The sequence below is a fragment of the Grampus griseus genome (genome assembly GCF_964374135.1).
Source record: "Grampus griseus genome assembly, chromosome: 3".
Lineage (NCBI taxonomy): Eukaryota > Metazoa > Chordata > Mammalia > Artiodactyla > Delphinidae > Grampus > Grampus griseus.
The window spans coordinates 155,803,747-155,816,536 of NC_139019.1; the positions used below are offsets into that span (position 1 = coordinate 155,803,747).

Here is a 12,790-nt window from a genome sequence, read left to right on the forward strand (position 1 = left end):
CCCAGGGTTCACGAACCCTGAAAAGAAGGCACAGCTTGCTGCAATCTCTTTTCGAGTGCCGTTTCTCCAGGAGCCTTGCCCCAGGCATAGGCCCAGCTGTCGGGCGGGGAGACCTCCCCGGGCAACGCCCCCTCCTCGAGCTGCGTTCACCTGCCAAGGCCGCCTGGGCTGGCACGCCCAGAGCTGGGGCTCGCGCCGCGGCTGGCCTTCTGTCCTGGCCCCGCCGTAGGAGGCGCACACCCCGGGCCCATTCTCACCGGCAGTCTGTACCTGGGCTCGCCAGGACGGGGACTCGAAGCTGCGGCCCTTACTGCAGGCAAGGGGAACACCTAGAGCAGGGATATTTGTTGTCGCCGCCGCCGCCAGGCCGCCGGACAAAAATGCGCGTGCGCAAAGGAGAACCGCAGAGCTTTTCCTTTCGAACTATACTTCCCAGACGTCTGCACTCTACGGCACTCTACGGGGTACGAGAAGGGCCAACAGTGGGAAGGCTAGAGTCTTGCTAGAAAAAGCAGTCTTGCTAGAAGGCAGAGGAAGTTGGAGCCTCTGCTGTAACCACATGTCCTCTCTCGCACCCTTTTTATTCATAATTATGATGACAATGATAGTAGGAGGGAAAGTGAATATGTAATAGAAAATGTGGACGACTAGACGTTTGCTGCTCCTTATTGGTTATTGAGAAAACTTAGAATCTAACAAATTTTTGAATTAAAAAAATTGTCTAAATTTTGTAGCCTATGATAAAAGATATATTTTTTAACTGACACACTGGGTAAAAACAAAAACATAGACCTAGTATTGCCCTTTTCATGACACTCATTACTTCTTTTAAAAGGGTTCCTTTAAATTGTAAAGCTTGTCTTCCAGTATTGACTGTACTTCCCTTCTTTACAACTGCATCCTCATTGTCTGGCACTGTACATACCAAATAATACGTATTCAATAAGTGTTGAATGAATGCTTTTCAAAATATCCACCATTACGGTTTACAAAAACAGACCTAAAATCAAAGGGTACCTTAAGGTAGAAAATAAAGAGATGAATTAAGATATACCTGGAAAAATAATATGAAAAAGAAATCTGGGATCACAATGTTACAAAGACAAGTATATTTCAAAGTAAAAATAGTTAAGTTGGACAAAATAAGTTTGTTATGTATCGATAAAAGATAACAATACACATTACTTACCATTAGGGAAATGCAAATCAAAACCACAATGAGCTATCACTTTACACCCATTAGGATAGCTGCTATCAAAACAAACAAAGACAAAAACAAAATAATACAGAAAAAAACAAGTGTGGGTGAGGACTTGTTGAAATTGAATCCTTGTGAATTGCTGGTGACAATGTAAAATGGTGCAGCTGCTGTGGAAAATAGTAGGGCGTGTCGACTTTAAAAAATGCACAACGTGCAAGTTGTGAGTCAAGTTTTATTTGGGGCGAAATGAGGACTATAGCCTGGGAGATAGCATTTCAGATAGCTCTGAGAAACTGCTCCAAAGAGGTATTGGGGGAGGTCAGTATATTTGTGATTTTGGTGAAGGGGGAGTACATGCAATCAAGCACATATTTTTTTGCAGAAGGTTTCTGCTAGTCACGAGGAGCAATCATCACCATGAAGGTGCTTAGTGCTTTTCTAGATATTAGGAGATGCAAGAATTGGACTCATAAAATTGTCTCCTGAAAATATCTGACTATCTGAAGACATGTTCTGCCAGTTTTTCCCAGAGCACAGAGTGCCTCATTTCTGCTCTCCACCCTGAATTCCTTTCAGGGGGTGTTGAAAGTCAGCAGCTGCAGCAGCACATCTACCTTGTAGAGGTAGATGGCAAGTGCCAATGGTAAGTGCCAATTTGTAGTTGACAGGCGGTTCCTCAAAAAATTAAAAATAGAATTACCATTTAATCCAGCAATTCCACTTCTAGGTATATTCCCCAAAGAATTGAAAGCAAGGACTCAAGCAGGTATTTGTACACTAATGTTCACGGCAACATTATTCACAGTAGTCAAAAGGTAGAAACAACTGAAGTGTCAATGAATGGATGAATGGATAAACAAAATGTGGTCTATCCGTACAAGGAAGTATTATTCAGCCATAAAATGAAGGAAAATCCAATACATGCTACAACATGGATGAATCTTGAAGACATGCAAAGTAAAATAAGGCAGACACAAAAGGACAAAAATTCTATGATTCCACCTATGTGAGGTATCTAGAAGAGTCAGATTCATAGAAGGAAAGTAGAATAGTGGTTACCAATGGTTGAAGGAAGAGTGAAATGAGGATTTATTGTTTAATGGGTGCAGAGTTTCAGTTTGGGATAATGAAAATTTTCTGGAGGTGACTAGTGGTGATGATTGCACAACAATGTAAATATGCTTAATGCTATTAAGCTATATACTTAAAAATGATTAAAATGGTAAATTTTATGTTATATGTATTTTACCACAATAAAATATAAAATAAAATAACAATTATGAACCATTACTGGCAAGACAGCATTGAGATTTACAAAGTAAAAACAAGGTGGCAGACTGAATACACATAATTACCTCCTTTTTTTCTCTTCATATTCTTTAAAATAATAAAAACACATGTATAATTTGAAAAGTAATAAAAACCATACAACTCTAGAAAAATACCACCAGAACACCAGAAATTGATAATCTTGGAAGGCATGCAGCAGATATGTGCCCTGAGAGACAAAGGCCATCTAACAGAGCCATATGTCTCCTTGCATGGCCCTGCAATAAACCTTTTTCTGCTCCAAACTCCGACTTTTCTGTTTGTTTGGCACATGAACTTGTGTTGGATAACAAAAGTATTTACACAGATTATAGTTCCTAGAATAGCTCTGATGGAATTAATTACAAATATAATTCATTACAACATCAAAGAAAGTAAAATTTGTATGGATTACAAGGAAATGAAGTAAGTAAATTAATCAGTAAAACATTTGAGTCAAAATTAATGTTGAGGCATATTGTGAGGGTAATTAATCATGCAGTTAAAACCCAAAATATTACAAAAGAGAGTGGCAAAGAGAATATGGTAGCAGGTTAGTGTTCTTGATTATTCAGGAGAATGACATAATTTCAGAAATAAGTTTTAAAAATCTTTAAATGTGTATGTTAAATATTCAATAGAACCCACTAAGCAAATCAATATATGAATATCTAACCAGCCACTGCATAATCTTTTTTTTTGTAGGTTCAAATCTTACTTATTTATTTATTTTTATAATTTTTATTGGAGTATAGTTGATTTACAATGTTGTGTTGTTTCAGGTGTACAACAAAGTGAATCAGCTATACACATACATATATCCACTCTTCTTTAGATTCTTTTCCCATATAGGTCATTACAGAGTATTGATTAGGGTTACCTGCGCTATACAGTAGGTCTTTATTAGTTATCTATTTTATAAATAGTAGTGTGTATATGTCAATCCCAGTCTCCTAATTTATCCATCCTCCCCTTCCCCATGGGAACTATACGTTTTTGTTTCACTTTGTTTTTGTTTTTAAAAAGAATTGTTTATTTACTGGACCTGGGGCAGATTAGATACACAACCAATTTTAAATTTACATCTTTTAACTCAATTTTGAAGTGTTTTCACCCACACACGCACACAAATTTGCATGCAACAGTTGTCCTAAGGTAAAACACAGTCACCATAAACTGTTGCAAGTATTTTCACCCAAGGTTGAAAAATTGTTTATCCTGAACATGAAAAACTGTAACAGATTTAAATTAATTATATAAAACTTGTTACTTGTAGTTTTCCCCTTGCAAAGATCCAAAAAAAAAAAATGTACAAGTAACTAATATACATCAGTCACAACATAATCCTGGATCATCCCCACACAAAAACTAGATGCTTCTTTAATTTTAACCCATCATCAGAGGCCAAGAGAAAGTCATTTTGTTTTATACAAAACAAAATTCACATATGCCAAAAATGAAAGACCCAAGAAAAACAAACACCCTAGTGCTGACAGTAATGCTCAGTACACTAATTAAACAGTGGCCAAAATGCCACTGATCAAAAATAAAATGGTGGCTGTATATCACTGCAAAGAAATCCAAGAGGCTTTTAACCCTTTGGCATCAGAAATCCAGATTTTTCCAATTATGTGAACGCATACCTCCTCCATGCTAAGAGTAGAGAAAGTGGATAGGCCATCATAGAAAGAAAAAGAACTACCGTTCACTGCAACACCCAGAGAATTGGCTTTAATAACAACTTCTTAAAAGGTTAGGCAGAAACCAAAAAATGGTTATTAGCTGCTTGTGTCAACAATTTTAAGTGGAGGTGATTGAGTTCTAAGGTTCAAAGTAAAACTTTAAAGGGAAAAAGTTGTTGGTTTAAGTCTTATCTTTAAAGCAAAAACAAGATAGACAAAGTATAAAAGTACCAACCTGGTAGCATACTCTAGTCACAGAGCTCTGCCATTAGGCTGGATAGAAAATGTCAAGATTCAGATTGTTGTTTCTGATAAGGACTCAACAAAATGAATCTTTAATGACTTGAACTGCAGGATTAGGGATCCCAAGAATGCAGTCATTTTTAGTAAAGTACTATCAGTAAAGTACAATCCTGACCAGACTGCATTTTATTATAAAAACAAAGGAAAGAAGATATAATAAGGACTATGCACCTATATTCCACTTACAGTGCTTGAGTTCTGGAAGGACCTGTATAATGGAGGAAGAATTCAAATATGAAATCATGCCAATCACATGTCAAATTTCACTATGACTTTCCTAAAAAATGTTTCTCCCCAATATATATTAATCACAAAGAAACATAAGCTGTGAATGTACAGTTTAGAAAATAAAAACATAGAAACTAATGACATTATTACGACCAAGACGTTTGGTAAACAGCGAATTATGAGTTTGGGATCATTAGAAAAAGCCTTTATAAACAACCCTCTGGACTTCAAAAAAGTCTCTTCAGGAGTGGAAGGATGTGCTCTCAATCCCTCTTGTGAGAGCACCGGAATCACAACTGGCTGCTTGATAATCATCGACAGTGGGACACTGGAGCTCACCAGGGAAGATGCCCCACATCCAGAGACAGAGGAGAGACCGCAGTGTGATGGTGGGAGGGGTGCAATCACAGTAGGGTCGAGTCCCATAACTGCCGGGTGGGTGACTCACAGATTGCAGAACACTTGTACCACAGAAGTCCACGAAATAGAATGAAGTCTCTGAGCCCCACGTCAGGCTTCCCAACCTGGGGGTCCAGCAATGGGAGAAGGAATTCCTAGAGAATCAGACTTTGAAGGCTGCTGGGATTTGATTGCAGGACTTCAACAGGACTGGAGGAGGCAGGGACTCCATTCCTCGAGGGCACACACAGAGTCGTGTGTGCATCGGGACCCAGGAGGGGGAGCAGGGACACCAGGGGAGACTGAGTCAGGCCTGCCTGCTGGTGTTGGGGGGGTCTCCTGCAAAGACAGGGGGCAGGCGGCTGTGGCTCACCATGGAGACGGGGACACTGGCAGTGGGAGTTCTGGGAAGTGCAACATGGCGTGAGCCTTCAAAGAGACTGTCATTGGCCCCACAAAGGAGCCCGAATGGGCTCCAGTGTTGAGTTGCCTCAGGCCAAACAACCAACAGGGAGGGAACCCAGCCCCACCCATCAGCAGTCAAGTGGATTAAAGTTATACTGAGCTCTGCCCACCACCAGTCCCTTCCATCAGGAAACTTACACAAGCCTCTTAGATAGCCTCATCCACCAGAGGGCAGACAGTAGAATCAAGGAGAACTACAATCCTGCAGCCTGTGGAACAAAAACCACATTCACAGAAAGATAGACAAGATGAAAAGGCAGAGGGCTTTGTACCAGATGAAGGAACAAGATGAAACCCCAGAAAAACAATTAAATGAAGTGGAGATAGGCAACCTTCCAGAAAAAGAATTCAAAATAATGACAGTGAAGATGATCCAGGACATTGGAAAAAGAATGGAGGCAAAGATCAAGAAGCTGCAAGAAATGTTTAACAAAGACCTAGAAGAATTAAAGAACAAACAAACAGAGATGAACAATACAATGACTGAAATGAAAACTACACTAGAAGGAATCAATAGCAGAATAACTGAGGCAGAAGAATGGATAAGTGACCTGGAAGACAAAATGGTGGAATTCACTGCTGTGGAACAGAATAAAGAAAAAAGAAAGAAAAGAAATGAAGACCGCCTAAGAGACATCTGGGACAACATTAAATGCAACAACATTTGCATTATAGGGGTCCCAGAAGGAGAAGAGAGAGAGATGGGACCAGAGGAAATATTTGAAGAGAATATAGCTGAAAACTTCCCTAACATGGGAAAGCAAATAGCCACCCAAGTCCAGGAAATGCAGCGAGTCCCATAGAAGATAAACCCAAGGAGAAACACACTGAGACACAGAGTAATCAAATTGGCAAAAAATAAGACAAAGAAAAATGATTGAAAGCAGCAAGGGAAAAATGACAAATAACATACAAGGGAACTCCCATAAGGTTAACAGCTGATTTCTCAGCAGAAATTCTACAAGCCAGAAGGGAGTGGCATGATATACTTAAAGTGATGAAAGGGAAGAACCTAAAACCAAGATTACTTTACCCAGAAAGGATCTCATTCAGGTTTGATGGAGAAATCAAAAGCTTTACAGACAAGCAAAAGGTAAGAGAATTCAGCACCACCAAAGCAGCTCTACAACAAATGCTAAAGGAATTTCTCTAAGTGGGAAACACAAGAGAAGAAAAGGACCTACAAAAACAAACCCAAAACAATTAAGACAATGGTCATAGGAACATACATATCAATAATTACCTTAAATGTGAATGGATCAAATGCTCCAACCAAAAGACACAGGAGTGCTGAATGGATACAAAAACAAGACCCATATATATGCTGTCTACAAGAGACCCACTTCAGACCTAGAGACACATACAGACTGTAAGTGAGGGGATAGAAAAAGATATTCCATGCAAATGGAAATCAAAAGAAAGCTGGAGTAGCAATACTCATATCAGATAAAATAGACTTTAAAATAAAGAATGTTACAAGAGACAAGGCAGGACACTACATAATGATCAAGGGATCAATCCAAGAAGAAGATATAACAATTATAAATATATATGCACCCAACATAGGAGCACCTCAATACATAAAGATACTACTAACAGCCATAAAAGAGGAAATCGACAGTAACATAATAATAGTGGGGGACTTTAACACCTCACTGACACCAATGGACAGATCATCAAAAGTGAAAATAAATAAGGAAACACAAGCTTTAAATGACACAATAGACCAGATAGATTTAATTGATATTTATAGGACATTCCATCCAAAAACAGCAAATTACACTTTCTTCTCAAGTGTGCATGGAACATTCTCCAGGATAGATCACATCTTGGGTAACAAATCAAGTCTCAGTAAATTTATAAAATTTAAATCATATCAAGTATCTTTTCTGACCGCAAAGCTATGAGATTAGAAATCAGTTACAGGGAACAAAACATAAAAAACAGGGCTTCCCTGGTGGCGCAGCAGTTGAGAGTCTGCCTGCCGATGCAGGGGACATGGGTTCCTGCCCCGGTCCGGGAAGATCCCACATGCCACAGAGCGGCTGGGCCCGTGAGCCATGGCCGCTGAGCATGCGTGTCCGGAGCCTGTGCTCCGCAATGGGAGTAGGCCACAACAGTAAGAGGCCCGCGTACCGCAAGAAACAAAATCAAAAACAACAACAAAAAAAACATAAAAAACACAAACAAATGGAGGCTAAACAATACGTTATCAAATAACCAAGAGATCACCGAAGAAATCAAAGAAGAAATAAAAAAATACATAGAGAGAAATGACAATGAAAACATGATGATCCAAAACCTACGGGATACAGCAAAAGCAGTTCTAAGAGGGAAGTTTATAGCTATACAAGCCTACTTCAAGAAACAAGAAAAATCACAAATAAACAATCTAACCTTACACCTAAAGGAGGTAGAGAAAGAGGAACAAACAAAACCCAAACTTAGTAGAAGGAAAGAAATCATAAAGATCAGAGCAGAAATAAATGAAATAGAAACAAAGAAAACAATAGCAAAGATCAATAAAACTAAAAGCTGGTTCTTTGAAGAGATTAACAAAATTGATAAACCATTAGCCAGACTCATCATGAAAAAGAGGGAGAGGACTCAAATCAATAAAATTAAAAAAAAGGAGAAGTTACAGCAGACACCTAAGAAATACAAAGCATCCTAGGAGACTATTACAAGCAACTCTATGCCAATAGAATGGACAACCTGGAAGAAATGGATAAATTCTTAGAAATGTATAACCTTCCAAGACTGAACCAGGAAGAAATAGAAAATATAAACAGACCAATCACAAGTAATGAAATTGAAACTGTGATTAAATATCTTCCAACAGGGCTTCCCTGGTGGCATAGTGCTTGAGAGTCCGCCTGCCGATGCAGAGGACATGGGTTCATGCCCCGGTCCGGGAGGGTCCCCCATGCCATGGAGTGGCTAGGCCCGTGAGCCATGGTTGCTGAGCCTGTGCAACTGGAGCCTGTGCTCCGCAACGGGAGAGGCTCCAACAGTGAGAGGCCCGCGTACCGCAAAAAAAAAAAAAAAAAAAAAAAAAAAATCTTCCAACAAACAAAAGTCCAGGACCAGATGGCTTCACAGGTGAATTCTATCAAACATTTAGAGAAGAGCTAACACCCATCCTTCTCAAACTCTTCCAAAAAATTGCAGAGGAAGGAACACTCCCAAACTCATTCTATGAGGCTGCCATCACCCTGATACCAAAACCAGACAAAGATACTACCAAAAAAGAAAATTACAGACCCATATCACTGATGAATATAGATGCAAAAATCCTCAACAAAATACTAGCAAACAGAATCCAACAACACATTAAAGGATCATACACCATGGTCAAGTGGGATTTATGCCAGGGATGCAAGGATTCTTCAATACATGCAAATCAATCAGTGTGATACACCATATTAACAAATTGAAGAAGAAAAACCATATGATCATCTCAATAGATACAGGAAAAGCTTTTGACAAAATTCAACACCCATTCATGATAAAAACTCTCCAGAAAGTAGGTAGAGAGGGAGCCTACCTCAACATAATAAAGGCCATATACAACAAACCCACAGCAAACATCATTCTCAATGGTGAAAAACTGAAAGCATTTCCTCTAGGATCAGGAACAAGACAAGGATATCCACTCTCACCACTGTTATTCAACATAGTTTTGGAAGTTCTAGCCATGGCAGTCAGAGAAGAAAAAGAAATCCAAATTGGAAAATAAGTAAAACTTTCACTGTTTGCAGATGACATGATACTATACATAAAGAATCCTAAAGATGCCACCAGAAAACTACTAGAGCTAATCAGTGAATTTGGTAAAGTTGCAGGATACAAAATTAATGCACAGAAATCCCAGTCATTCCTATACACTAATGATGAAAAATCTGAAAAAGAAATTAAGGAAACACTCCCATTTACCATTGCAACAAAAAGAATAAAATACCTAGGAGTAAACCCACCTAGGGAGACAAAAGACCTGTATGCAGAAAACTATAAGACACTGATGAAAAAAATTAAAGATGATACCAGCAGATGGAGAGATATACCATATTCTTTGATTGGAAGAATCAATATTGTGAAAATGACTATATTACCCAAAGCAATCTACAGATTCAATGCAATCCCTATCAAATTACCAATGGCATTTTTTTTTACAGAACTAGAACAAAAAATCTTAAAATTTGTATGGAGACAGAAAAGACCCCAAATAGCCAAAGCAGTCTTGAGGGAAAAAAACGGAGCTGGAGGAATCAGGCTCCCTGACTTCAGACTATCCTACAAAGCTACGGTAATTAAGACAATATGGTACTGGCACAAAAACAGAAACATAAATCAATGGAACAAGATAGAAAGCCCAGAGATAAACCCATGCACCTATGGTCAACTAATCTATGACAAAAGAGGCAAAGATATAAAATGGAGAAAAGACAGTCTCCTCAATAAGTGGTGCTGGTAAAACTGGACAGCTACATGTAAAAGAATGAAATTAGAACACTCCCTAACACCATATACAAAAATAAACTCAAAATGGATTATAGACCTAATTGTAAGACTGGACACTACAAAATTCTTACAGGAAAAGATAGGAAGAACACTCTTTGACATAAATCCCAGCAAGATCTTTTTTGATCCTCCTCCTAGAGTAAGTGAAATAAAAACAAAAATAAACAAATGGGACCAAATGAAACTTCAAAGCTTTTGCAGAGCAAAGGAAACCATAAACAAGACAAAAAGACAACCCTCAGAATGGGAGAAAATATTTGCAAATGAATCAATGGACAAAGCATTAACCTCCAAAATATATAAACAGCTCATGAAGCTCAATATTAAGAAAACAAACAACCCAATCCAAAAATGGGCAGAAGACCAAAATAGACATTTCTCCAAAGAAGACATACAGATGGCCAAGAAGCACATGAAAAGCTGCTCAACATCACTAATTATTAGAGAAATGCAAATAAAACTACAATGAGGTATCACCTCACACCAGTTAGAATGGGCATCATCAGAAAATCTACAAACAACAAATGTTGGAGAGGGTGTGGAGAAAAGGGAACCCTCTTGCACTGTTGGTGGGAATTTAAATTGATACAGCCACTATGGAGAACAGTATGGAGGTTCCTTAAAAAGCTAAAAATAGAATTACCATATTTTTCAGCAATCCCACTACTGGGAATATACCCAGAGAAAACCATAATTTAAAAAGACACATGCACCCCAATGTTCATTGCAGCACTATTTACAAGTGCCAGGTCATGGAAGCAACCTAAATGCCCATCAACAGACGAATGGATAAAGAAGTTGTGGTACTTATATACAATGGAATATTACTCAGCCATAAAAAGGAACAAAATTGGGTCACTTGTTGAGAAGTGGTTGAATCTAGAGACTGTCATACAGAGTGAAATAAGTCAGAAAGAGAAAAACAAATATTGTATATTAACGCATGCATGTGGAACCTAGAAAAATGGTACAGATGAACTGGTTTGCAGGGCAGAAATTGAGACACAGATGTAGGGAACAAACGTATGGACACTAAGTGGGGAAATCCACGGTGGGGTGGGGTTGGTGGGGTGATGAATTGGACGATTGGGATTGACATGTATACACTGATGTGTATAAAATTGATGACTAATAAGAACCTGCTGTATAAAAAAAAATTAAATAAAATTCAAAAATTAAAAAAATATATTAGGACACACAAACTAGCAATACATAAAAATGGTAATAATATATGAACCATGTTGGACTTTTCCAGAATACAGATAATTTTAACTCTAAAAATAATGTGATTCACCACATTAACAGATTAAAGAAGAAAATACACACAAACACACACACACACACACACACACACACACACACACACACACACAAAATCTCTTTAGGTAGTAGATCTGTCCCAATGTCATGGTAACTAGAACAAGAGCTTCAAAGAAGGATCAAAGGACCACTCTGCTGTTTGTTCTGCCATTGGTTGCTCTGTGTATTCTCTCCCGAACTTCCATGTATTCCTGTTCATGCTTTACAGGTGTCATCGCCACTGTGAGCTCATTAATCGTTTCTTCTAGCTTGTTCTGGTGAGCTTCTGTTTCCATGTTTTGTCCTTTGGGCGCCTCCTCAATATCAATGGTGAACATCACTATTTTTGGAGTCATGGTGGACATCCTATTGCTGAAACAAAACTTACATGTTCCATCCATGTGAGCAGCAAATGTGTATTTCCCACTGGACTCCCAGTCTTCTTTATAAATTCCTTTATTATCAGGCCCTGTAATCTCCATGTCAATGCCCAGGAAGATGCCCTCGGCCACCTCGAAGTTGAGGCCCATCTTGGTTCCCGAGGTGACCCGCTAGAAGAAGCACTCCTCTGCATGCACGTCAATGCTGACGAAGTAGTCCAAGGCCATGGCCAGGATGGCAGCCAGGAGCACCAGCAGCTCAGCGAGTGTCACCATGGTGGGGCTGGGGCCAAAACCAGGACCGGGACTGTGGCCTCCAGAGCCGCCATCGCTGCCACCACCACCTCAGCCCATAAGTTTGTTTTCTACATCTGTGACTCTATTTCTGTTTGTAAATAAGTTCATTTTGTACCTTTTTTTTTTTTTTTAGATTCCACATATAGGCGATATCATATGATATTTGTCTTTCTCTGACTGACTTACTTCACTCAGTATGACAATCTCTAGGTCCATCCATGTTGCTGCAAATGGCATTATTTCATTCTTTTTTTTTTTATGGCTTAGTAATATATCACATTTTCTTTATCCATTCATCTGTCAATGGATATTTAGGTTGCTTCCATGTCTTGGCTATTGTAAATACTACTGCAACGAACATTGGGGTGCACGTATCTTATTTTACATTTTTAAAATTAATTTTCATTGGAGTATAGTTGCTTTAGCATGTATCTTTTCAAAGTAGCATGTATACTTTTCAAAGTATATTCTCCAGATATATGCCCAGCAGTGGGATTGCTGAATCATATGGTAGCTCTATTTTTAGTTTTTTAAGGAACCTCCATACTGTTCTCCATAATGGTTGTACCAATTTACATTACAACCAACAACGTAGGAGGGTTCCCTTTTCTCCACACTCTCTTCAGCACTTACTGTTTGTAAATTTTTTGATGATGGCTATCCTCACCACTGTGAGGTGATACCTCTTTGTAGTTTTGATTTGCATT

General features: G+C 38.8%; 1 pseudogene across 1 annotated transcript; it reads right to left on the reverse strand.

Annotated features, from left to right (window-relative positions):
• Window positions 1-307: 307 nt before the first annotated feature.
• Window positions 308-12,062, reverse strand: LOC309819923 (transmembrane emp24 domain-containing protein 2-like; annotated as a pseudogene). Its single transcript has 2 exons — window positions 11,478-12,062; window positions 308-457 (listed from the first exon to the last, which is right to left on the reverse strand). The product of its transcript is annotated as a transmembrane emp24 domain-containing protein 2-like (transcript).
• Between the last annotated feature and the right edge of the window lie 728 nt (window positions 12,063-12,790).